The 25,921-nt window shown below is 37.5% G+C and overlaps 1 protein-coding gene across 1 annotated transcript in view; it reads right to left on the bottom strand.

The window, feature by feature from the left end:
• PLXDC2 (plexin domain containing 2) overlaps positions 1 to 25,921 on the bottom strand; it is a 477,109-nt gene that overhangs the window by 370,861 nt on the left and 80,327 nt on the right. The window lies entirely within an intron of this gene.

Genomic DNA, 25,921 nt, shown 5'->3' with positions numbered 1-25,921 from the left:
GTTATTTTTTCAACCCTCAAAAATGCTTGGTACTATGTCTGTTAATAAGGAAATAGTTCAATGAGTCAGTGTCTGAGCTTTCATTGCCTTGAAGCCAGTCCAAAATGGGAATTTCTGGCACTGGAGACCAACTTTATGAGCTTTCAAAACATATTTTAGTTTTTGAACCACTGAGCTGGATTTTGCCACTGAAATCACTAAGCTGAGTCTCATATATACTCTCCAAGGTGACAAGCGTTTATCCCTTCTTCTTGAGTTCCACACAACTAAGCCGTAAAGTAAATGTGGTAGCATCTATTCAAAACTGTACTGAGTGAAAACACACACAGTACTGGTCACAAATGAAGCCTCCAACAAACCGTTGGGGTTGGAAGCCTCCGACAAACCCCAGGGACACTCCAAAAGGCTAAAGTCAAGTAAGTGGAATCATGACTCATAAAAGGAAGCCTCACCTCCAACACCATCTCCTTCCTCCTGATCCCAGAACCTGTGCTTTAAAAAAATAGCAAGTAAACAAAGCTCTCACTGATGTGTGTCTCACTGCCTCTCTACACCAACACACACACATAACCCTACCCTCCATGGACAGCCCCATAAAGTACAAGTTACGATAAGCTTTTAACCACACCGGAACACTATCTCTCAATTCACAATGGGTAGGCAGAGGCATATGTCTAGCTCCAGAGCCTCTGCCAGCCTGTAGAGCATTTCTGTGGACATCAGAATTGGGTGTCCTCTGGGTGAAACATTTAGACACAGTTGTCCCGGCTGAGAACGGTGGCTCACGCCTGTAATCCCAGCACTTTGGGAGGCTGCGGCTGGCAGATCACTTGAGGTCAGGAGTTCGAGACCAGCCTTGCCAACAAGGTGAAACCTCGTCTCTACTAAAAATACAAAAATTAGTCGGGCATGGTGGTGCATGACTGTTAGTCCCAGCTACTCGGGAGGCTGAGTCAGGAGAATCACTTGAACTCAGGAGACGGAGGTTACAATGAGCCAAGATCGTGCCACTGCATTCCAGACTGAGACAGAGTGAGACACTGTCTCAAAAAAATAAAAAAATTAAAAAAAATTAAACAATTAAAAAAAAGATAGACACAGTTGTCCCAACTGGCCCTAATACACTGGGCTTGGCACATGGAATGCAGGCTCTATTTCAGCCCCTTGCCTCACTAGGCCAGGGCCTATGTGCAGAGCACAGACCACACAACACAATTGTCCTGTAGCCCTGTGTAGCCTCACTGGCTCCATGAAAGCTAAAGCTGCAACATTAAGGAAGAGGGAAATTGTAATCATAACAGAGTTTTCGATGGGGAAAAATGCAGCTAAGAGTAAAACTAACTTAGCATGCTTTGTTTTTGTCTGGTTACGTAATGATGCGTGGTCTGAGTCAATTAATCATCTGAGAGTCTGTGCTCTGTGAAAGCAAGAATCATGTCTTCTTAGAATACTTGCCAAATCCCTAAGTGAATGTCATAGCTTTCCAGAAGAAGGGAGGTTCTCATTATTAGTTACGAGGAAGATGGCCAACAGGGATGAAACTGTCCCTCTGAAACATCTACAAAATCATATATCCTCTATGCTTTTGATTAATTGTCTCTTATTGGTGTCCTGTGAACATACTTTCTCAAATTTAACACATAAAAATCAAGACGATTTTGTAGGTCACATTCTAAGTGATACTTTTAAAATTATGAAACCAAAGTCCTGCTTTTAAAATTCATATGCCCAGCGTTTTGGGAGGCCAAAGTGGGAGGATCACTTGATGTCAGAAGTTTGAGGCCACCCTGGGCAACAAAAAAAAAAAAAAAGAAGAAGAAAAGAAAAAGAAAGCCAGACATGGTGGTGCACACCTGTAGTCCTAGCTGCTTGGGAGGCTGAGGTGGGAAGACTGTTTGAGCCCAGGAGTTCAAGGCTTCAGTGAGCTATGATCATGCCACTGCACTCCAGCCTGGGAAACAGAGCTAGACCCTCTCTCTATAAAAAATAAAATAAAATAAAGTAATAAAAATAATAAAAATCATACAAACTGAAGTTAATTTAAATGTTCACTTAAACAGAATAAAGGCTGGGCATGGTAGCTCATGCCTATAATCTCAGCACTTAGGGAGGATTAGGCCGGCAGGTTGCTTGAGGCCAGGAGTTCAAAAACAGCCTGGGCAACAAGGCGAAACCCTGTCTCTATAAAAAATACAAAAATTATCCAGGTGTGATGGTGCATGCCTGTAGTCTCAGCTACTTTGGAGGCTGAGGTGGGAGGATTGTTTGAGTGGAGGTAGCTCTGAGCAGATGGGGGCAGCCAAAAAGGCGGATGGAGTGGGAGGGTTTTCCCCTGGAGTGGCCTGGCCTCTCCTCTGACTGCCCCAGCCAAACTCCCCGTCCTTCCACCAGTTCATGGCCTGGTGGCATGCCGCATACGCCTGTGCATTCCTCTTGACATCCAGCCACCATCCATCCTCAGTGGAGGAACACATGCTCCTCTGGATGTCCAGCCATCTTTGTGTCTGCCTGCTATGGTCTCTGGGGTTTTTATAGGCACAGGATGGGGGTGTGGCAGGCCAGGGTGGTCTTGGGAAATGCAACATTTAGGGAGGAAATGCCTGTCCTCACCTAGGTCCGTGGGGGTGGAGCCCTAGCCAGGGACCACAACCTCCTCTGCTCAGCAGTTCCTTTCCCCCTACCCCACCACCCATTATGTATCATTTAAAGGGACCATGCTCTTCCCTTCCCAGCACTGCCGTATCACATGCATCCATGACAGCCACAGGAGCTTGGCCTCAGGGTTGGGAATTAGCAGGGGTAGAGGCAACAAGATATACTGCCCCATCTAAAAGTGGTAAAGTGGTAGCAAATACCACCTCCAGCCACTGACTGCTGTGTGAGAATGTTGTAGTTATAAAATTACTTGAGTGTGTGTTTGGGGGTGGGTAAAGTTGTCATTTGTTTTCTTTTTTACTCCATTCCTCCTAAATCAACAACTCTGCAGTATCATAAATCTCTGACTTTTCAAACAGCCTTTCACACACTAGAAGGTAGTTCACACCTAGTGTTTGCCTAGCATTTTCTTCTGCAGACTAAACATAGTAACTTTTACAATCACCTTGTTGTGTTGTGTCTAGAATGGAATCGTCTAGATAGAGTTTGAACACACCATGACCAAAGGGCAAGGTTTAATAATAAAAGGCACAAGAGAAAGGCAAAATAAACCAAAGGTCTGATGGGCCAAGAATCACCACTATCAGCTGCAGGTATATGTCAAAAAGAAAATGTATTATATAACACGAAACATGTCCATAAGAAATAACTGTGAGGACAATACATATTGCTGTCTTTCTCTGAATTCGTTTTGCTTCTTGTTTTTTAACTGGGTAGACTATCAGCTCAATTTGTTAATTTCTTTCCTTAAAACAATTAACTATTAATTATAGTCACTGTTATTAGCCATCTCCAATTCTTCCAAGCTGCAGATATTTTTACAGCAGGCTCCCAACAAGATTGGCAGTTTAGAATATTCTCTGGCAGCAAGCTGCATTCCTGTTAGCAAGTGCCAACATGCAAGATAATGTCCTTTTTCAATAAGGTTTTTGTGCAAACCAAAATAAGAACAACACTGTAAAAGCACACCCAATATCGATTAAAACCAAAGTGTTTATAAGATGGATTTTTATTTTCACCCTTTTGGATAAGAATATGACATACTGTACTAATTGAAAAGCAGTTTTCAAAGAGCACACTATTAGGAATAATCAGACGCTATTTACAGAGTTAGACCCTGTATTTACATTTCTCCCTAGTTTATAGCCACAATGCAATACAGGAAATACCCTATATTTACAAATGTACAAAATCCAAGTTTACATAATCAACACTGCGCTTCTCACAATCTGCTCTGACCCATCCCATGTGTCATTAACTATCCAGATTGTTTCCTGGGAGACAGACCTCACAGGATCCTCAGATGCAGGAATGCACATTTATACTTAATACAATCATGCTTATATGCCCTGCAACTCAACTTGCACTCCATACTTGATGAAATAACTTCTTAACGATTGAGAAATGCTTAGCAATCTATTACCTGATACCGAAAGGGAAGCCATTCTCATCTATGTCCTTTTAAGAAAGTTTATTTGTTGTTTGAGGTAAGAAAATCTTCCATAATCAACCTACTTATGTTCGTCAAGAGTCTCGATATTAAAGTATGGGAAAGTACTGCCTGTGTTAATATTTTACTTTTCTTTAATATGTTCTCTCACACAATTTCTAAGCCTCCCAAATCCAAAGTTAGAGGCCAGGCCAAGCTTCTATTTTTGTTGTTTTAAAATGCATCATAGTTGAACACTTTATTTCATTACAAAATAGTTGCATCGATTTGCTCAACTTGTGTTTAATGTACTTGATGTTAGAAAAGATCGGTCAGCTCACGATCCTCCATGCCCATATGTGCTTTTCAGTGTTTCCAAGGCCTTCCTTTCACAGCTTCCCTTAATGTAGAGAATGGACTGACTTTGAACTCTACCTGCCCTGTTCTTCTTGTCACTTAGGCTTATAGGAAGCTCCACCTGCTTTGCAAAGCATTTTCTCAACTACTGCAACCCAGGTTAATTACATTCTTTTGAAAAGAACGGGTGGAATTTCCTGACTCTTTCATGAACCAGCTACACATCTCAAACCACAGATCTCTTGGTCTCTCTCAAACAGCAGAGGACTAGATGAAATTGGCATGCCTGGGGTAACTCATCTAAACTAGGATATCTGACCTGCTCAAGTCTTCTGGCAAGAAGATAGTATCTATAGGGCTACCATACACAAATTATCCAATGGCTGAAATGGAGTGTGGGAACTTAGATCTCAGTCCAAAACTGCTGAATGCAGTGATGGGACACCAGCATAGAAATGGTAAAAATATTGCAGTAGTTCATTCAAACCCGAGGAGAAATACCGTGGGTTCTTTTGGCATAACTCACCAGGAGAGTGTGGGCTGTGAACTTTGCAAATAGGTTCACTGCTTTAATATGAGAAAAAACTGATCATGATTGTGTGTTTTCTTTGTTGCCCAGTCCCCCAGTTTATGAGTTATTCACAGGCAGCTGAAGCAGAATATAGGCATTTAATTTATTTTATCGTAATGCATTCAGATGAGTAGGTTTTAAACACCCACTAAAAAGTTTACTCAGCTGTTGACACATATCATGGACTTTCGGAGAATTAAAGGTCTCTAAGAGACCCATATTGTCTGAATCCCTTTCTTACTAATGTGAGAAAATACAAACAGCCTAAACTTAAAAGGACAGTTATTGAAATTCACACTGAACATATGTGCTTAAAATCCAGAAACTGCATTCCCTTTCATTGCTAAAAAGGATTGAGGCTGAACTGAATCAGATATTTTCAAGAATTTCAAAACCATTTATGAGAATTTATGTCCACAATTCAAAGGAAAGTCATAGAATTTGAAGAGTATGAAGCATGCTTTAAGTTTTTGTGATACTTTTGATGCTCAATTTCAGGATGGATTTGAAGTATCATGGAAAATATATTTTTGTTTATAAGGTAGCCTGGCTGAGCTTAAAGCAAACTGTAGCCCACCAAGAACATAAAATATCCTTAATGTTGTTATAGCAGTACCAAAAAATTGAACACAGTTCTATCCTGCCTCTGTGCCCAGCCTTGGAGCAACGCTCAAGTCACCATGAAAATGTTCTTTCTCACACCGCACTGCTAGACTCAATGTTTATGCCACTCTTAGCAACATAAAGCAAGAGTCAGACTCAAGAAAAGCCCTGACTAAATAAACTTCACAATTTTCTAGAAGAGTTGAGATATTGTCAATAGTGACTTTCCAACTTAGATGATGAAAATCAGTCAAAAGCCACACCTACCAGTGAGCCTTTTATAAAGAATGGTCTTCAAACTCTTTTCATAATACTTTTATTATTTTTAATCATCCCTCTTATTGAATGACTAAAAAGCTATATTTAACCACTGTTGCTACAAAAATCTCTGCTCTGCATACACATGGAATTTTGCTCTAGAGACTCAATGTTGGGAAATCATGAGTATACCTGGATGACATGATTATTTAAATTACAGAAAATTATAACTATGACGATTACTCCAGTTTTCAAGCACTGAATAGGTGCCAGGTATTGTACATATTTATTTCTAATCCACTGATCTTTGGGGGAAAGTTTGAGTTCACTGCAGCTCTACCACTGTGTAGCTCAGTGAGATTTGTCTCTGGACTTAAGTTTCTTGGTATGTTAAATGGTGATAATAATAATAATAAATAATCATTTCCTAAAGTGTGACAATTGTTTTATATAGTACATAGCTTAGCATAGTGCCTATAAATAATTGTTGGCTACCGTTACCATTGTAATTTTTATTTGAGTATTTTTGAGACTTTGATTGCTTATGTATCCATATGTATTTTGAAAAAAGAAAAAAAAGTCCCCTTCCAGGTTGGGCACGATGGCTCACACCTGTAATTCCAGCACTTTTGGAGGCTAAGGTGGGCGGATCACCTGAGGTCAGGAGTTCAAGAGCAGTTTGGCCAACGTGGCGAAACCCCATCTCTACTAAAAAAAATACAAAAATAAGCCAGGCATGGTGAGGTGCCCCTGTAATCCCAGCTACTCAGGAGGCTGAGGCAGGAGAATTGCTTGAATCTGGAAGCAGAAGTTGCAGTGAGCCATGATCCTGTCACTGCACTCCAGCCTGGGTGACAGAGTGAGACTCCATTTAAAAAAAAAAGAAACAAGAAAACAAAAAAAACCACAACTCCCTCCACATAATTTCCCCGTAAATATTTTATCTACGTTGATGCGGCTCACATTCTTACCCACAGAGCATTTCCAAGTCAGATGTACTTTGTACTTTCTAGGATGCAAGAGAGGTACACATGAAAGCACCACCTGGCTGTTAGGCTCGAGCTGAGACAGAGGGAAGGGAGAAATAAGCTCTCTATTCCTAAACAAGCTCTCAGCAAGTTGCAGAGGCTACAGCAGCTGTTTTTTTTCTTCTTCTTGTTTTCTTTTGGTTTAACATGAATAAATTTTAAAAAGTATAGGGAGGACTTCCAGTTCCAGAAGGATGGGGCAAGCATATTTTGCGTTAGTCCACCCTCTTATCATACCTAAAACCTTGGATAAATCAAATGAACCAAGCAGCAGAAGATTCCAAAAGGTAGAGACGGAGAAGACAGAGTTTCTAGGGACCTCAAGATGGAAGAAACAACTTAGTGACCTGATTAAAAGAACTGTTAAAGGAAGTTCTTCAGAGAGAGAAAATTACAACAAAAGGAACTTGGAACATTAGTGCAAAGGAAGAACAATAGAGCAGGAAAATTTAAGGGTAAAATACACTACTCATTTTCTCATGATTTTTTAAAATTAAATCTGATGATTGAAAGCAAAATTATATATTGTAATGTAGTTCTCAATGTATGTAAAGAAGACATTTAGGACAATGTGAGATGGCTAAAACGTCTTAAATGATAGTAAGAGTCATACATTTCATTTGAAGTGCCAAAATATTGATATTAGTAGACTTTGATAAGTTTCAGATGTATTGCATCATCTCTAGAGTAACCACTAAAAATATACAAAAAGATATTCTCAGAAACACTATAAGTAGAGCAAAATGGAACACTAAAAATGTTCAAATCACTCACAGAAAAGCAGAAAGGGGAAGCAGATAAACAACAATAAAGGAAAACAAACAGAAAACAAATACTAAAATGGCAGAGTTGAGCCTTAACAAATTACCAATAATTTTATTAAGTGTAAATGTTCTAAATATACCAGTTAAAGGACAGAGATTGGTAGAGTAAATTTAAAAAATATGACTCATCAATACAGTGTCTATGAGAAACTAACTTTAATTTTATTGATAGAGGTAGTATGAAAGTAAAGATGTGTCATACAAACACCAATCAAAAGAAATCTAGAGAGGCTATATTAGTAGCTAGAGTGGCTACATTAATATCACATAAAGTAGACTTCAGACCAATGAAAATTACCAGAGACAGAAAGGGATTGTCTTGATAAAACTGTCAATCCATCAAGAAGACATACAATTTTAATTCATGGTTTCAGGTCATAAAGGTGTGGGACTAGACTTTGACTATTGTACTTGTGTGACCCTGGGCTTCAGTTTTCTAAAAGTTTCTCTCAGATTCTGTCTTCCCATCCTAAAATAATGGGACTGATGGAGCCTATGCTATAGAATTGTTCAAAGGTATAAATTAGGTCATTACATGAAAGTACCAAGATCTTGTTTTATGTTCGCTTTTCTCTTTACTATGCTATAAATGCTTTGGCCTGAAAAAGAACCTAAGAAATCCTTGAAGTAACTTTAACATTTCAACTCTTTACTTATCATTTATTTCTCATGAATGGTCATGAGCATCATGGAAGATTGCAATTTGGTGAATTAATTAAGATATTAGAAATGCAGATTCTAAGTAACTTTAAAACCCACTCCGTAATGTAAGTAAATCAATGGAATATCTACTGAGACAGAATATAGTGATTGCATATGGTAATGAAGTGGAATCCCAATGATTACATATTTTACCTAGCTCTTCTTTTCAGAATTAAAATTGAAAGGAAAAGTAACGAATGACAGAGATTAATAAGACCATGCAATTATAATTTAATATTCTACATAAAAGAAGAAATGAAAAAAAGAAAAATGATTCTCAAAGTAATTTCACTTGATGTATTCCTTCTTTCCTTCCTTCCTTCCTTCCTTCTTTCCTTCCTCCCTACCTTCCTCCCTTCTTCCCTCCCTTCTTTCCTCCTTCCCTTCTCTCCCTCCCTCCTGCTCTCCCTCTGTCTGCTTCCTTCCTTCCCTTCTTTATTGTCATTTTCAGTAGAAAATGGAGGATCTTATCTTTTCCTTCCAAGCATAATATTTACCATTGTATGTGCTTGTGTCTGTGTGTTTGTCTGTGTGTGTGTGTCTGTGTTTTAACTACTCTGATGATTTGGGTAGAGCTAAAATAAAAAGCTGTAGTTGAAATTAACTTTTCTATTTCCACAGTAAATGGTCTAGGTCAAAATGTAATATTACAAAAGATACAATAAACACTTTCTAAGAAAAAGAAACAGAAAATAATAATGAAAGTAATTCCCCACTCCCAGCATACTCTTCTATCACCTGCTATTGATAGCTGATGACACAGCCTCCTAAAGCGGCAGGCACTATTATTTTCATCCATCATAATTGATCAAAACACTACAGTGAAGCGAGAGATTTACACATTCACCCTACATTTCGACTTAATTTTAAGAAATGACTTAAGTTACCAAATGAGTTACTAAACGAATAATTGTAAATAAAAGAGTTGACATTTGAAACATCTAAGTTTGAAATCAGCAATGCACTAATAGGAATAAAACTGAGGGTATTAGTCCAGTATTACACTGCCATAAAAAAATACCTAATACTGGGTAATTTATAAAGAAAAGAGGTTTAATTGGGTCATGGTTCCACAGGCTGTACAGGAAGCATAGCTGGGGAGGTCTCAGGAAACTTACAATCATGGTGGAAGGCAGAGGGAAAATAAGCACATCTTACACGGCCAGAGCAGGAGGAAAAGAGAGAAAGGGGAGGTGCTACACACCTTTAAACAACCGGATCTCTTGACACCTCTATCACAAGAACAGCAGCAAAGGGAGAAATCCACCCCCATGATCCAATCACCTCCCACCAGGCCCCACTTCCAACTCTGAGGATTACAAATCGACTTGAGATTAGGGCAGGAACACAAATCCAAACCATGTCACTGATGTTCCTAGATATTTCTTTTGGGGATTCAATTCATTGTGTATAGCCGCATTCAAAAACATTCAGATACTTTGACAACTTGTGAGATCTAGGACACTAGAACCTACTAAAGTCATGCTCTCAAGTCAAAGCTTAAGAAAACACAGTCTTTCAGCTGTATTTTTCATAAAAACTGCCTTAGGAAAGAGGTGCAGATTAACACAGCTCCAGTAGCTCCTGGTTTTCTGCACTACACAGTTAGGATAGCTAGTAATTTAAAAAATATAATGAAATCATTGGATGATAATCAGAAGAAAAATCCACTGTCTAGCTAGAGAAAGAGCTAGTGAGGTCATAAATTTATTTTATCATATTTAATTGTTGTCATTTATCAATTTTTATGTTCATAGACTTTATATACTACTAACTTCTAAAAGGATTTGTGGCAGTTTTCAAAGTTATTCCTAATGTTAATTATTAACGTTTTTAAAGTAACTAAAATAAGCATCTTTAAGGAGGAGTAAAGAAAATAGATGGCACCAATATCTCTTATCAACAGATGTTACCAATATCATTACTCCTGTTGTCCAGGACCAATAAATTTGATTCTGAAAAAAGTGATATCAAAGTCATATGTATCATAAGGTAATTAAGGCAGGATTTGCTAGCCTACATAAGAGATGTTTGATAACTAACTTGTATATTCACCTCCCAAAGCCCCATTCTCTTCATGTTATAGCTAAGTTCTAGCCCATTTTGTTAAACAGTTTACCAGAATGTTCAAAGGGGAAAGTTCAGATTGATTCCTCTTCATTTGATGAATTTTATTTCAAGATAAGCTTATAGAAGTCTGCATTCATAGACAAAGAATAAAACAAGTTTTTGTATTTCTTTTTAAAAAATCAACTGGCTTATAGAAAAACAGGCAAAAAAAAAAAACACTAAGATAAAGCATTCAGCAGCTCAGCTCTAATAGCTCTGTACACTCAGACTAAATTCCCTTTAGAATACCAAAGAAGCAAAATGCTTCAGGGCTGTTCGTCCAAAGTCTTGAGATGCTGTGATTGAAAGTAACATGTGGAATCAGTTTGAGAAAAATAAACTAAGTCGAAAGAAAATGGCACAAGTAATAAGCCAAGATAGAGTGGAGCCTATATAGAGAAAAGAAATAGCTTCAGGGAAATATTTTGAGACACAGCAGACAGACATTTCAGAGAAAGAGAAACAATTTGCTTACATAGAACATACACTCTTAAATATGTATCTATCTATTCACTATCCATATTTGCACAGAATTAAATACTGATCTGTAACACAGAAAAACGGTAATATATTTCATTGATAAAATAATTTTCTTTTTTAATGAACTAAAAATAGAAAAGACTGTATGTGTCTTGGCATGGTAGAAAAAGCTCTCAACTAGAGACTAGAGAACTGGGTTCTACCTGGCTCACTCACCAAAGGCTCTGGCTTCAATGGGGAGGTTATTTCATTTCTCTGGGTCTTCAGTTTTCACAACTATAAGGTGAAACAAGATGACTTCAAAGATCCCTTAAGTTCTGTCTGTGAATCCATAAGCCTAGCACCTCTCATGGCTTGGATGTTTGACAAAGGCTCTACTGAAGCTGATACCTACTTTTTTACCATCACAAGCAAATATAATGTAAGGTATATGGGAAATTTTATATGGCAAAACAGTAACCTTAGAGAACTTGAATGAGACGACTAAGGAGGTTTTATTTAAAATTATGCTAGAGCAAATTGGAACATGTTTATAGGAGGCATTCAGTATTTAAAGTTATGTGTAGGTGAAATATACCTAGAAGGGTAAACTTTAGATTTTTATCCCCTTCCACACATACGTTTCAGTTTTTAGCACTATCTCAAAATGATCAACATGCTCAATGATTCCTTTCACGTTTCTGGCCTAGTTTTTGAGCATGCACACTAGATAATCTGTACTCACACTTTCAAATATTATATGGTCTTGGATCAAGGAAGGTTAACACCAGGTAATACCTGCAGCCCATTTCCTGGTGAGCAAGTCACACCCCCGAGAAGGTTCAAACTTTTGAGAGCGAGATGAGGCATAAACTAAGCTATTCTTTTTTGTTTTTTGTTTTCTGAGACTCAGTCTCACACTGTCCCCCCAGCTGGAGTGCAGTGGCATGATCTCGGCTCACTGCAACCTTTGCCTCCCAGGTTCAAGCGATTCTCTGCCTCAGCCTCCCAAGTAACTGGGATTACAGGCGCCTGCCACCACACCAGGCTAATTTTTTGTATTTTTAGTGAAGACAGGGTTTCACTATGTTCACTAGGCTGGTCCCGGATGCCTGACCTCATGATTCACCTGCCTCAGCCTCCCAAAGTGCTGGGATTACAGGTGTGAGCCAGTGCGCCCGGCCTGAACTAGGCTATTCTTAGATAGTGGCAGCTGGTGAGGATAGGCATGGAATGTTCTGTCTTCCACCTTTGAAGCAGCTCTTCAACATTCCTGTGCCTCTTCTAATAAGAACTCCTTCGGAAAAAAAAAAAAAAAAGCAACCACTTAAAAAGTGATGTCTCTCTAAGTCTCAGGTGACCAAAAGGGAAAGGGTAGTTATCAGAGCTCTAGTGGAAGGATCCAGTCCTTTATTATTTCACAGAAGGCACCAGATCCGTAATCCCACAGTCTCTCAGTGACTCATTTTCCTCGCCCGGATAGTGGTTATAATAGTAGTATCAACTTTATTGACTTGTGAAGATTAAATGAGATAATCCATTTAAACTCCTTAAAAAAAGTGTGAGAAACACATACTACATGTCACAAAAATGTTGTTGTTCTTCTAATTATCATTATTATCATACAGCAGCAGCATCCTGACTCCCTGGACAATGAACATTTAATTTCCAAAGATGAAAGAGGTTTACAAGTACAAATCCACTGAACTTGCAGGCATATATATATATAAAAGTGTACACTTTACTAGTCACTGTTACGTCCTGTCCCTGGGGTTCGTGGATGTCAATGATATTGCTGTTACACAATGGTGACTTCAAAAATTGTGACATCACCCTGGACCGCTCAGGCTTTGTAAAATGTATGTGAAAGATTAACACAGACAAAACGTGGATTTTTGATTTTATGTTCTGTACTAAATATTTCCCAAAATACGTGAAAGTAGAATTTTGGGGTCCCAAGTATGAACAGCACTAAAGATGACATCCTAATGAGTCCTCTAGAAATACATTGAACATACACTCATTTTGTAGCACCTACAGCATTTGACATCTAGGGGCTCTTAGAACGGTGCCTGGCTTATGGTAAGTGTTACAAAAGCATCTGTTGCTGTTGTCATGATCATCATCATCATTTGTGTAATGATCTATGTATCTGTGTCTATTCCGTCTAGGCATTAGACAATAAGCTTCTCCAAAGTAGGGATCACGGTTTATTCTTCTTGATATCCCTACTACACTGAATACTGCTTAACCTCAGAAGCATTCACTAAGAAATGAATCATTCAATAAATAAATGAATGCAAGAATGAATAGTAAAATAATTGAGAGAATAAATAAGAGCAAATAGATTTGTTGGTCCTTTTCTCTTCTGCTGTGGTCATCTGATCATTTCCTTAATCTCTTGCCAAGCTGTTGTCAAGTTTGATTTGTGACTTTGGTGAAATATATGCTGGCTTTTAAAAGCCTTATTAATCTCTTTCTTCTTGCTAACTTGCATTTGGATAATGCAATGCTGAGGTGGTATGTCTCTGCGATAAATTCTGTTTTTTCTACAAAATGAAAATAAAGTCTAGTTTGGGCTAGATAAATATGAATCTAAACAAAGAAATGAGATTAGCTTCACGATCTCATCTGTGTGTGAGTGTGTGGTGTAAAATTGTCACACAATATTTACCAACATCCCTGAGGTTTTGATTCAGGGATTCTCAGCTTTTATGAGACTAGTCACCTTCTTTACAGGTCCACAGCTGCAGTTCTTACCCATAGAAACTTGGTTTCTGAGTAGTAACTCACACTATCTAAATTCAAGAGAGGTTGATATACACACCAGAATGCTGACATTTTCACGAACACACATCATAGGAAACAGTCATAAGGACTACTTTGCTAGTGTATGAGTTCCTTGGAGGGAACTTTATTTTGGTGGTCAAATTATAATCAAAGTTGTTTGGTGATCAAAAACTCAAAACTAAGGATAATTAGGTGGTCTTAATATAGCAATGCTCAGCAAAGAAAAGCAAGGTCGTCTTCTCATTGTAGGGACAGAGCTTTCTGGGGCCTCTCTTTAGAAACTCCCTTCCCTGGAAATACACAAAGACCCATGGACAGTATCCTCATGTAGTCTCAAGAACTGCTGTGTGATGTAGTCTCAAGAACTGCTGTGTGGAATAAATGAGGTAATATATATAGGGTATATTGTCAGGTAAGTCACAGTACCACTGAGAAATACAAACACAATCTTGATCCTAAACTTACATTCACTATGTCTTCTAACTGATCCCTGAGAATACCTTTGACTCGTCAGAATCTTAATATGTGCATTTTTTAGGAGTATTAACATCTCCTGGGCTCCAAGCAAAGGACAATTCAACTCCTATGTTAGAAGAATATTCTTAATCAGTGCACCTAACTTCCACACCCATCCCTCTCTTTTAGATATAAATTTTCAGCAGTACATTATCTTTTATGTTTAATAACTGCTTATCAGAAAACAGAAAACACTTGTGATATTTTGATCAATTAGGTACTTCTAGCGATTGTAATCCCAACTCACTCAATGTAGAGAAATAGATCAAAATATTGCAGACTACCGCCATAGGAAACTTCTTAAAATGTCCTATTTCAATTTATAAACATGCGTTTTATTTCAAAGAATGATAAGAAATTGATTATTAAAAGATTTTTAAACTTAAAATAAATTATGTTGACAGAAATTTTGTGGTATAATAACAATGAAAACATAATTTTAAGGATAAAAACATCCATCTAAAAATTCTTTTAAGATCTTTTTTACAAATATATATTTAGTAAATAGTTGTGAATTATAAACTGCTATTTTTTAATTGTTTCATTTTAAAGAGTGACATCCCACTTTTATAGTCAGAAATTACTCTTTTGTAACACAGCGATTAAATCTTATAATGAAAGATTTTGAAGCATGAGATTCGGTAGCTGGTGCACACAAGTGAGGGTCTGAAAACTGGTCAGATTCTGGGTCTGTTTTGCCGACAGACTTTCCGAAGATGAGAGGTGTGTGCGTGAGGTTCATGGCAATAAAGTTAGAGCCAAGGAGGGAACAGTCTGTTATTAGCCAGTCCGATACCCTTTTTATGTCAACTGTAAAATAACCGAGGAAATAGACAGGTTTCCACATTCTTTTAAGCGATGTACAAGAAAAGCATTTGAAGAGCACTGGAGTAAGTTGATTTCCTGCTTTCTGTTGAAGCATTTTCTACTAAAAATGTCAATGTTGCTGATTTAGCCACAGATTTAGGAAAGCTAATATAATAAGGTGTGCTACGTTGCCATTGCTTTCATGTTCCATGACCTCCTTAATCATATTTAATGTTATTGCTTAGGTGTGGTTATTTTGCTGTTCTGCTTTGTTTTGCAGATCGTGGACTGAGTCCATCTTCAGTTTGCCTTTTCATAATGTTGATCCCAGAACACCATCCTTCGCTGCGTTCCTGTGCTAACTTGTTGATTTTCCTACATACTGTGAAGGTGGGGAGAGGGTGAGGACATCATAAACAAGGATGGAAACATCTTGGGACAAACAACAGAATAGTCAATGTTACTTCTGGGTAATAAGACACAAGTGGTTAAACCTTAAGCTTTTTAAAAAGTGTTTATTGGAACTAGAAACAGCAAGATCCTTAAAGGAAATGATCATGGAGAGTCACCACTATCATCTAAGGCCAGAATTTCAGGCTCTTAGCGCTCAAGAAAATAAAATTCTACTTCCTGAAAATCAAAGGGAAATTTAATGAACACATTTCCATGGAAAAAAATGATTACCATGCCACAATAAATCTTCCTAGGAGTTACACTGCCATCTCTTTGAAGCTGACCAACTTTAATTATTGATCAGTTGCATGCATGCTTCTTTGCTTGGGAAAAAAAAAAAGAAAAGAAAATATCAGAACCCTCTAATAGGTGACAGGCAGGCTATCACACATGACTGTGCAGTCTGTTCACTGTCAGACATGGGGTGGAGAATGAGAGGGATCGACATCCGGGCTCCAGGCAGACAGAAGAGTAACGCTTAGGATTTTAGGGGAACAATAATGCCCAAATGTCATTTCATATGTGAAAATCTTCTCTGACCACCTCATTTAGAAGGGCAGCAACACACACATGTACACAGCATTAAGTATGTCTTTATTATCTGTATTTTTGCTGCTGGGGCCTTCTGACTCAGGAGAAACTGCCCCTTCCTGGATTAGTCCCTTCCTAGAGATAGTAAAAACCCCTGGCCTATGAGCACACCTGTGATATGCAAACCAACCAGTCCATGACCCACACCCCTAACCACCTCCCCTATGGGGCTCTCACACAATCACTGTCCACCTGCCCTAATCTCCCCAGAGTCATGTAACAGGCAACCAAGGACAGTCCCTATGCCACAGAATCCACTAAAAGTATTCACACTAGCCAATCCAGAATCTGTTTCCCCTGCCTCACCTGTTTATTTCTGCATAAACCATAATACAAGCTCTTGTCCACATTTTCCTTTTGCTCATCTTCCTCCTGACTGACCCTGGTGCTTCCCCATGTGGCCCTGCGTGCTGTGGCATGATGTGTCTCCTTCTCCTGGGATCTGTGAGTAACAAACTATCACTCAGTGCCAATTGTTTCCTAATCCACTGGCCACCCTATGCCTGAATAATAATAACACACATCTTACAACACACACTCATGTGCACATACACATGCACACACACACGTGAACACATATACACACGCACTCACACTTTAGTCCCTCTCTCTTCTTTATTTTGCTCCATACGACTCATCACTGTCTAACATGCCCTATCATTCACTTTAGTTTGTGTCTGTTTCACATCACTAGAATGCAAGGCCCATCAAGGCAGAGATTTGAGTTGTTTTTTTTTCCACTATTGTATCTCTTCAACACTAGAACAGGGCCCAGATATATAACAGATTCACAGTAAATCTTTGTTGTAAAAATGAATGAACTAGAAATAGCCTCAATAAATGGTTATTCCAACTTACCAACTATTGTTAGAAAGACTGTCTTAAAATCTTCTACTCAAAAACTAAAATCATGGTATTTTGCAGAGATGCCCTAAATTAATTTGGCTTATATCCAACGACACCAGGAAAAAAGTCATATTTTGTAACTTCAGGGTACCTTTTGCAATTAAATAATTCATTCTGGGGTATTCAAAAGGAGCTAATTATTCTAAATCATAATATAATTGGGAGTGCAATTGAGAATTTTCTATGGCTGACTGGTTGAATTAGAAAAGCAAATCCAAAAAGCACTCAGTATAGGGACCCTCAATGTTTGCAAAATATCACCAGTCCTGCCACCTTCCCCACACTCCGTTGATTTTTAAGTGTGTGAGTCTTCCCAAGATCACTTAATCAGAATGCCTCCTTTGGGTCTCTTACAAGAGAACCCCAAAACAACCTTTAATTGCTTATTTCCCAGAGTCTATCAAAAACCCAGTTAGGAGAAATAATATTTACAAGGAGTGGCTTAAAAATATCAGTTTTGCCAAAAGTTTTACATCTCAGTAAACCCAGACCATCAGAGAGCTGGATGCTTGGACCATGTTTCTTTTGGCCTCTAGTTAAATTATGTCCACTGACTATCTTTTTGGATTCATGGCTATGGCTATGCCAAAATCATCCAAGAACCCATTCATACACCAATTAAAATAAACAAAGGGAAAAGTAAACTGTGCTCATCTATCAACAAGGAAAAAATTACAGTGAACCAATCAGAGCACACGAGGTTCTGTTTCCCATTAAGATTTAGGGTGTTACCTATGCCTACACCTTAAAATCAACCTGAAAGTGGTGAGCAGCACAGAGTGTTTCTGTGCATATGAGGTGGGTCAAAGAGCACTCTGAAGGAATGATGTCTGATGACATAAAAGGCTAGCACACATTGTGGAGGGAGGGTGCTCCTATTCTACATGACACTAGGTGAAGAGGAGATTAAAGAGGGTCTCACTTCCCAAGAAGTAGTAGTTTATAGCTTTCAAAGATGTCATCTCAAATTTAGGATTCTTACTTATTAAAATCTTTTTCCTAATAACATACATCCTTGGCTTATGCTAAGAAACCCTAACACAGGAAGATGGAGGATAGAAGGCAGGACCAGCTTGCAGCTCCTGCTTGGACAGACAGAGCAGCATGTCAAAACTCCTATCGTGAACTTTTGCTCTAAGAACTACCACAGGAACATACCAAGAAATCCGAGAGAATCCTCAGACCCTTTGAAGGAACTGGATCACTGCTACAGCCTTCATAAGACACTGAAAAACTGTGAGTCTGCTTGCTTTCTCAGCAGGGAGGCTTGTGGTCTAGGGAAGTTCTCAGCCCTGGTCACCAGTTGCCTGGAAACAGACTCGATGCTGTTGCTGGGGGTGGGCAGGGGTTGGGGCATGGTGGGAGTGAGACCAGCTTTTGGGACTGTGGGCTGTGTGGGAGTGGGGTGAGGCCTGTGACTGCTGGGGTTCCCTCACTTCCCTGGTGACCTGTATGACTCAGCAGAGGCAACCATAATCTAGTAGTAATTACTACTAGACCTAAGAAATGAGATAGACAGCAACACAATAATAGTGGGGGACGTAATGCTCCACTGACTGCACTAGACAGGTCATCAAGACAGAAAGTCAACAAAGAAACAAGGGACTTAAACTATACACTACAACAAATGGACTTAACAGATATTTACAGAACATTCTATCCGACAACTGCAGAATATGCATTATATTCATCAGCACATGGAACATTTTCCAAGACAGACCATATGATAGGACACAAAACAAGTCTCAGTAAATTTAAGAAAATCAAAATTATATCAGGTACTCTCTCAGATCATAGTGGAATAAAATTGGAAATCAACTCCAAAAGGAACCCTCAAAACCACACAAATACATGGAAATTAAATAAACTGATCCTGAATGATCATTGGGTCAACAATGAAATTAAGATAAAAATTAAAAAAAAATTTGAACTGAACAATAATAGTGACACATCCTATCAAAACCTCTGAGATATAGAAAAAGCAGTGCTAAAAGGAAAGTTCATAGCATTCATGCCTACATCAAAAAGTCTGAAAGAGCACAAATAGACAATCTTAAGCTCAAACCTCATGGAGCTGGAGAAACAAGAACAATCCAAACCTAAACCCACCAGAAAAAAAAAAATAATGAAGATGAGAGCAGAACTAAATGAAACTGAAACAAACAAACAAAAATATAAAAGATAAATGAAACAAAAGAAACTGGTTCATTGAAAAAATGAATAAAATTGACAGACCGTTAGCAAGATTAACCAGGAAAAGAAAAAAAATCCAAATAAGCTCAATTAGAAACGAAATGGGGGATATTACAACTGATACCACAGAAATACAAAAGATTATTCAAGGGTACTGTGAGCACCTTTATGCACATAAACTAGAAAAACCTAGAGCAGATGGATAAATTCCTGGAAATATACAACCCTACTTGATTAGACCAGGAAGATGTAGAAACTCTGAACAGACCAGTAACAAGTGAGATTGAAATGGTAATTAAAAAAAAAAAAAAGCCAACAAAAAAAGTCCAGGACCACACAGATTCACAGCTGAATTCTATGAGACATTCAAAGAAGAATTGCTATGAATGCTATTGACACTATTCCACAGGATAAAGAAAGAGGGAATCCTCCCTAAATCATTCGATGAAGCCAGTATCACCCTAATACCAAAACCAGAAAAGGACATAACAACAAAAAAAAAAGAATCTACAGACGAAGATCCCTGATGAACACAGATGCAAAAATCCTCAACAAAATATTAGCTAACTCAATCCCACAGCATATCAAAAAGATAATCTGATATAATCAAGTGGGTTTCCTACCAGGGATGCAGGGATGGTTTAACATACGTAAGTCAATAAATGTGATACAGCACATAAACAGAATTAAAAATGATGTGATCATCTCAATAGATGTAGAAAAAAGCATTTGACAAAATCCAGCATTCTTTTTATGATTAAAACCCTCAGCAAAACCAGCATAGAAGGGACATACCTTAAGGGAATAAAAAATATCTATGACAAATCCACAGCAAACATTGTACTGAACAGGGAAAAGTTGAAAGCATTCTCCCTGAGAACTAGAACACACAAGGATGCCAACTTTCACCACTTCTTTTCAACACAGTACTAAAAGTCCTAGCCAGACAATCAGACAAGAGAAAGAAATCAAGGGCATCCCAATCGGTAAAGAGGAAGTCAAACTGTTGCTGTTTGCTGATGATATGATCGTATACCTAGAAAACCCTAAAAGCTCTTCCAAAAAGCTCCTAGAACTGGTAAACGAATTCATCAAAGTTTCAGGATACAAAATTAATGTACACAAATCAGTAGCTCTGCTATAAACCAACAGCAACCAAGCTGAGAATCAAATCAAGAACTCATTCCCTTTTACAATAGCTGCAATAAAATAAAATAAAATAAAATAAAATACTTAGGAATGTACCTTACCAAGGAGGTCAAAGACCTCTACAAGGAAAACTACAAAACACTGCAGAAAGAAATCATAGATGACACAAACAAATGCAAACACATCCCATGCTCATGGATGGTTAGAAACAATATTGTGAAAATGACCATACTGCCAAAAGCAATCTACAAATTTAATGCAATTCCCATCAAAATACTGCTATGATTTTTCACAGAACTAGAAAAAAAAATCCTAAAATTCATATAGAACCAGAAAAGAGACTGCATAGCCAAAGGAAGACTGAGCAAAAAGAACAAATCTGGAGGCATCACATTACCGAACTTCAAACTATAATATAAGGCCATAGTCTCCCAAACAGCATGCTATTTGGATAGGCCAATGGAACAGAATAGAGAACTCAGAAATAAAGCCAAATACTTATAGCCAACTGACTTCAACAAAGCAAACAAAAACATAAAGTGGGGAAAGGACAACCTATTCAACAAATGGTGCTGGGATAATTGGAAAGCCACATGTAGAAGAATGAAACTGGATCCTCATCTCTCACCTTATACAAAAATCAACTCAACATGGATCAAAGACTTAAATCTAAGACGTGAAACTATAAAAATTCTAGATGATAACATCGAAAAACCCTTCAGACATTGGCTTAGGCAAAGACTTCACGACCAAGAACTCAAAAGCAAATGCAACAAAAACAAAATAAATAGGTGGGACTTAAATAAAATAAAAAGCTTCTGCACAGCAAAAGAAATAATCAGCAGAGTTAACCAACAACCCATAGAGTGAGAGAAAATCTTCACAATCTATACATCCGACAAAGGATTAATATCCAGAATCTACGAAGAACTCAAACAAATCAGCAAGGAAAAAACAAATGATCCCATCAAAAAGTAGGCTAAGGACATGAATAGACAATTCTCAAAAGAAGATATACAAATGGCAAAGAAGCTTATGGAAAAATGCTCAACATCACCAATTATCAGGGAAATGCAAATCAAAACCACAAGGCAATACCACCTCACTCCTGCAAGAATGGCCATAATCAAAAAACCAAAAAATAAAAGATGCTGGCAGGGAGGTGGTAAAAAGGGAACACTTTTACACTGCTGGTGGGAATGTAAACTAGTATAACCACTATGGAAAACAGTGTAGAGATTCCTTGAAGAAATAAAAGTAGATCTACCATTTGATCCAGCAATCCCATTACTAGGTGTCTACCCAGAGGAAAAGAAGTCTTTATATGAAAAAGATACTGGCACACACATGTTTATAGCAGCACAATTTGCAATTGCAAAAATATAGAACCAGCCCAAATGTCCATCAATTAATGAGTACATAAATAAATTGTTTTATATATATATGTGTATATACACATACACATATATATATGTATGTATACACACACACACACACACACACATCACACATATATGCCATGGGATACTACTCAGCCATAAAAAGGAATGAAATAATGTCATTTGCAGCAACCTGGATGGGATTGGAAACTATTATTCTAAATGAAATAACTCAGGAATGGAAAACCAAACACCGTAGCTCCCACTCATAAGTGGGAGCTAAGCTATGAGGGAACAAACACATAAAAAGGATACAACGGACTTTGGGGGCTCTGGGCAAAGGGTAGGCGGGGGTGAGAGACAAAAATCTACACATTGGGTACAATGTACACTGCTTGGGTGATGGGTACACCAAAATCTCAGAAATCACCACTAAAGAACTTATGCATGTAACCAAATACCACCTACTCCCCCAAAACCTATTGAATAATAAATAAATAAATAAATAAGAAACCTGAACACAGAAAACCATGAGGCACCCATTATTTCCAAAACTATGTGGATGTTGATAAAAACTTTCACCACTACACTTCATCCTGAAGAAATACTGCACAGTGTTTGCTTTTTTTCCTCACCTAAAGTTGAGGAAAAATTTTGCTCCTTTTAAAGAAATGGCATACATTTTCATAATGGACATTGAGAATCCTGTAACTGTTGGTTTCTCTTTTGCTTTAGTCTTCAAGAAGTTCAGAACCACAATCTCAACTTGACTAACTGATTTTTTAAAAGAGGTGGCTCATAAGTTGTCATTCCAAATGCCACTTCCCACCATTCATCTCCCAGGCCCTCCTTGATCTTCTGTTCTCTATATTTTCTCTAATTCTCATATTGCATCTATTTGTACTTCAATCTTATTGTGTGCTTTTCAAAATCCTTTGTGGATTGATGAAAATAATCAGATAATTAAGTAGGCACATGAAATCTCACTGGCTATGTGCCTTTGGAAATAATCATTAAAGTTCCTTTAAGTGGGACATAGAAAAATAATGTGGCCAAATTGAAATTCCAAGAAGTGTGATAAATTTCCTATTTTTATGTCTATATCTTTTCTCATTGTGATGTATCTTGAAGACTTTAAACATAATAATTCCCTAACCATCTAGGAAAATGTGGCAAAATGTTAAATAACCAGATGCTCTTGACCCAAGAAATATCAAGATTTGAAGTTAACATAAAATTAGAACAGGTGAGCCAGATTAATAAAAAATACTCAAATTAACCCATTTCATATCATGAACACATAAAGGTGTTAAAGAAATCTAAAATACTTAACTAGTATTTATTGTATTAATATATACTGCTAATTTAGTATCCTATCATCTTTTCATATTTGGCTACTATATGAAGTTGAATGATTTATAGATTTTTACAACTTCACTTTTTCCCCATAAGAATTTAGTGATACTTTCAGACCAAATATATACTTAAAATTTACAATTACTAGCAAACTATTGCTCCTTTTTATACTTTGTGGTGACTCAAGCTTCAAAGGCCCTTTCTGAGGCTTGATAAGATTCATGAGTATTTATTCTCATATAATACGTGCAATCAAAAACTCCTGCATTAATTTTGTAGAAATGATGTCTTAATTAGGCAACAGTTGGTAATTTAAATGCCAAAATGTTTAATTATCAGAACATCACCAGCTCTAGTAGCAGATGAAGGGCAAGCAGGTTGTTTGATCTTCATAAACTACCTGGTTGGAAAAGAAATTGGACCTTATGATAACTTATTCTTATTCCTTAAGTGACTAGCATATCAATGAAGTGTGCACATTTTACATAAGTGTAATGCAAAATTATGAGAAGCAGCTTTAAGGGCAAAAGTCAGATAAACAACTGGTCTGAGAGGCCTCAATGGGACTGGAGGTGATTCTCTTGGATGAAAACGAAAAACACATGAGCCAGGGTGGAAGAGGAGGAGCAGGAGACAGGCAAAGAAAATGGTTACCTTCCCCTTCGCAAATCCTGAGTGAATTCTACATGTGGTTAATGGGTCATCTTTTGAGTTTCTGGGTTGTTTTTGTTTTATAATGTATTCATTTCTATTTCTCTTTTTGTATTCTAGCATAGACAAAGTGTTAAGAAGTTGTAAAACTCCCAAGGGCAAGAACTCTGTATATGAAATCCAGCCCAGTGGCTATAAAGTAGCCTCCAAGTAAATATTTGTTTAATTCACCCACTGTAGCTTCCAAGTAAATATTTATTTAATTCACCCTTCAAGCTTTATTTTAATATATATTTCATGAATATCTGTTGCGTATAAGAAATTGTTCTAGGTCAAACACGTCTATGGGCAAGGAATAACTAAGTACGCTGGATTTTGACAATTGCAATTATTTGACAGTGGGACAGGTCTCAACTTCCACTGATCCAGAAACTTCCTCATTTTCTGCTTCCCCGACAAATAGATATATAAGCCATAGGCATTAATCTCTAAATTAATGTCAGTTTTTTCATTGTTGTTAAAGTTTGCTGTTGCTGTTAATTTTCTACCAGCTAGGCTCGCCAGACTAGATGAAAATTAGTTTTTGTTGTTGTAAAGTTAATTTTTGTTGTCACTGTTCATTTTCCACCAGTTGTGCTTGCAAGACATATGTGTACAATAAGACCTGTTTTAATGTTTCCAGACACTATATAGTGTAAAATTCGTAAGTGCAGCGCGAGAAAGAGAATTTACTTATATATAACCAAAACAAACCTGATGATTATTATATCTAAATTCCTTGATGTCAAGTTTAAACTGTCTTGCCTGGGATCATTTGCACTCTAAACCTTAACATCACACAATATACTCTAGTAACAAGCCTGCACATGTGCCACCTGAATCTAAAATAAAAGTTGAAACAAAACAAACCAAAAAATACAAATAAAAAATAAACTAGCTTCCCTCTTGTTTGTATTTATTGAGCGAATGATTCAAGGTTAAGCTTCAAATTGTCTGTCTACTTGGAAATAATATTATTTATTTTTCTTTTCAAAAAATCAATAATAAATAAACTTCCAAGTATGTGGTACTCAAGATAAAATAATTTCTTAATGAGTTTGATGTTACAGGGGAAACAGGTATTTTTTTCAGTTTCATTGATTACAGAAGAAGATAAACATGATAGAACTTTCATTTTCACAAAAACAAATCTTGCAGCTAGTCCTTCTACTTAAAAAATTTTTAATTATATTACTAATAATGAATGTTATTACATCTGAAAATTATCATATATAATCCCACATATTCTCAAATTAGGGAGATCCAACATCTATTGCTAGCCCTGTAACTAACTGGCTCCAAGGTCTCGGACAAATCATTTAATTTCTCATGGTGTCAGCTTTTCACATGTAAAAGTGTTTATTTCACATGTAAAAGTGTTCATTTAAAAAAACATATTTTATATATAGTCTTAAAAAAGCTTAAAAATTTAAACACAACACAGAAACATGTACTTATGTTTTCTGTTCCCTAAACTGCTTTCCTAATTCCCTCTTGACTAAAGAAGGGAATTGGCCCGGCGTGGTGGCTCATGCCTGTAATCCCAGCACTTTGGGAGGCCGAGGCAGGTGGATCACCTGAGGTTGGGAGTTCGAGACCAGCCTGACTAACATGGAGAAACCCCCTCTCTACTAAAAAAAACCATACAAAACTAGCCAGGCATGGTGGCATATGCCTGTAATCCCAGCTACTGGGGAGGCTGAGGCAGGAGAATTGCTTGAACCCGGGAGGCGGAGGTTGCGGTGAGCCAACATCGTGCCATTACACTCCAGCCTGGGTGACAAGAGCAAAACTCCGTCTCAAGAAAACAAAAAAAAAAAAAAAAAAAGAAGGGAATCATGGAAGACACATGGAGACATGGAGAAAAGAAACAGTAGACTCATATCCTTCTGAAATATAGAGGCTCTTTAAACAAGACGAGTCGTGTACTCACAGACAAAAAGAGCTTTGATGATAAGAAAAGAGTGTTAAACTCCTGAGGGCAGAAACTTATGTGCAAGAAACTGTTCTAGGTGACAGGGGACTGCAGTAAAGAAATAGGTAAAATTTCCCATTTTTAGGGAAGTTACGTTTTAATAGGGAGTAAGACAATAATC

This window comes from Gorilla gorilla, chromosome 8, assembly GCF_029281585.2.
Source record: "Gorilla gorilla gorilla isolate KB3781 chromosome 8, NHGRI_mGorGor1-v2.1_pri, whole genome shotgun sequence".
Classification (NCBI taxonomy): domain Eukaryota; kingdom Metazoa; phylum Chordata; class Mammalia; order Primates; family Hominidae; genus Gorilla; species Gorilla gorilla.
This window is presented reverse-complemented; position numbering and strand designations above follow the sequence as displayed.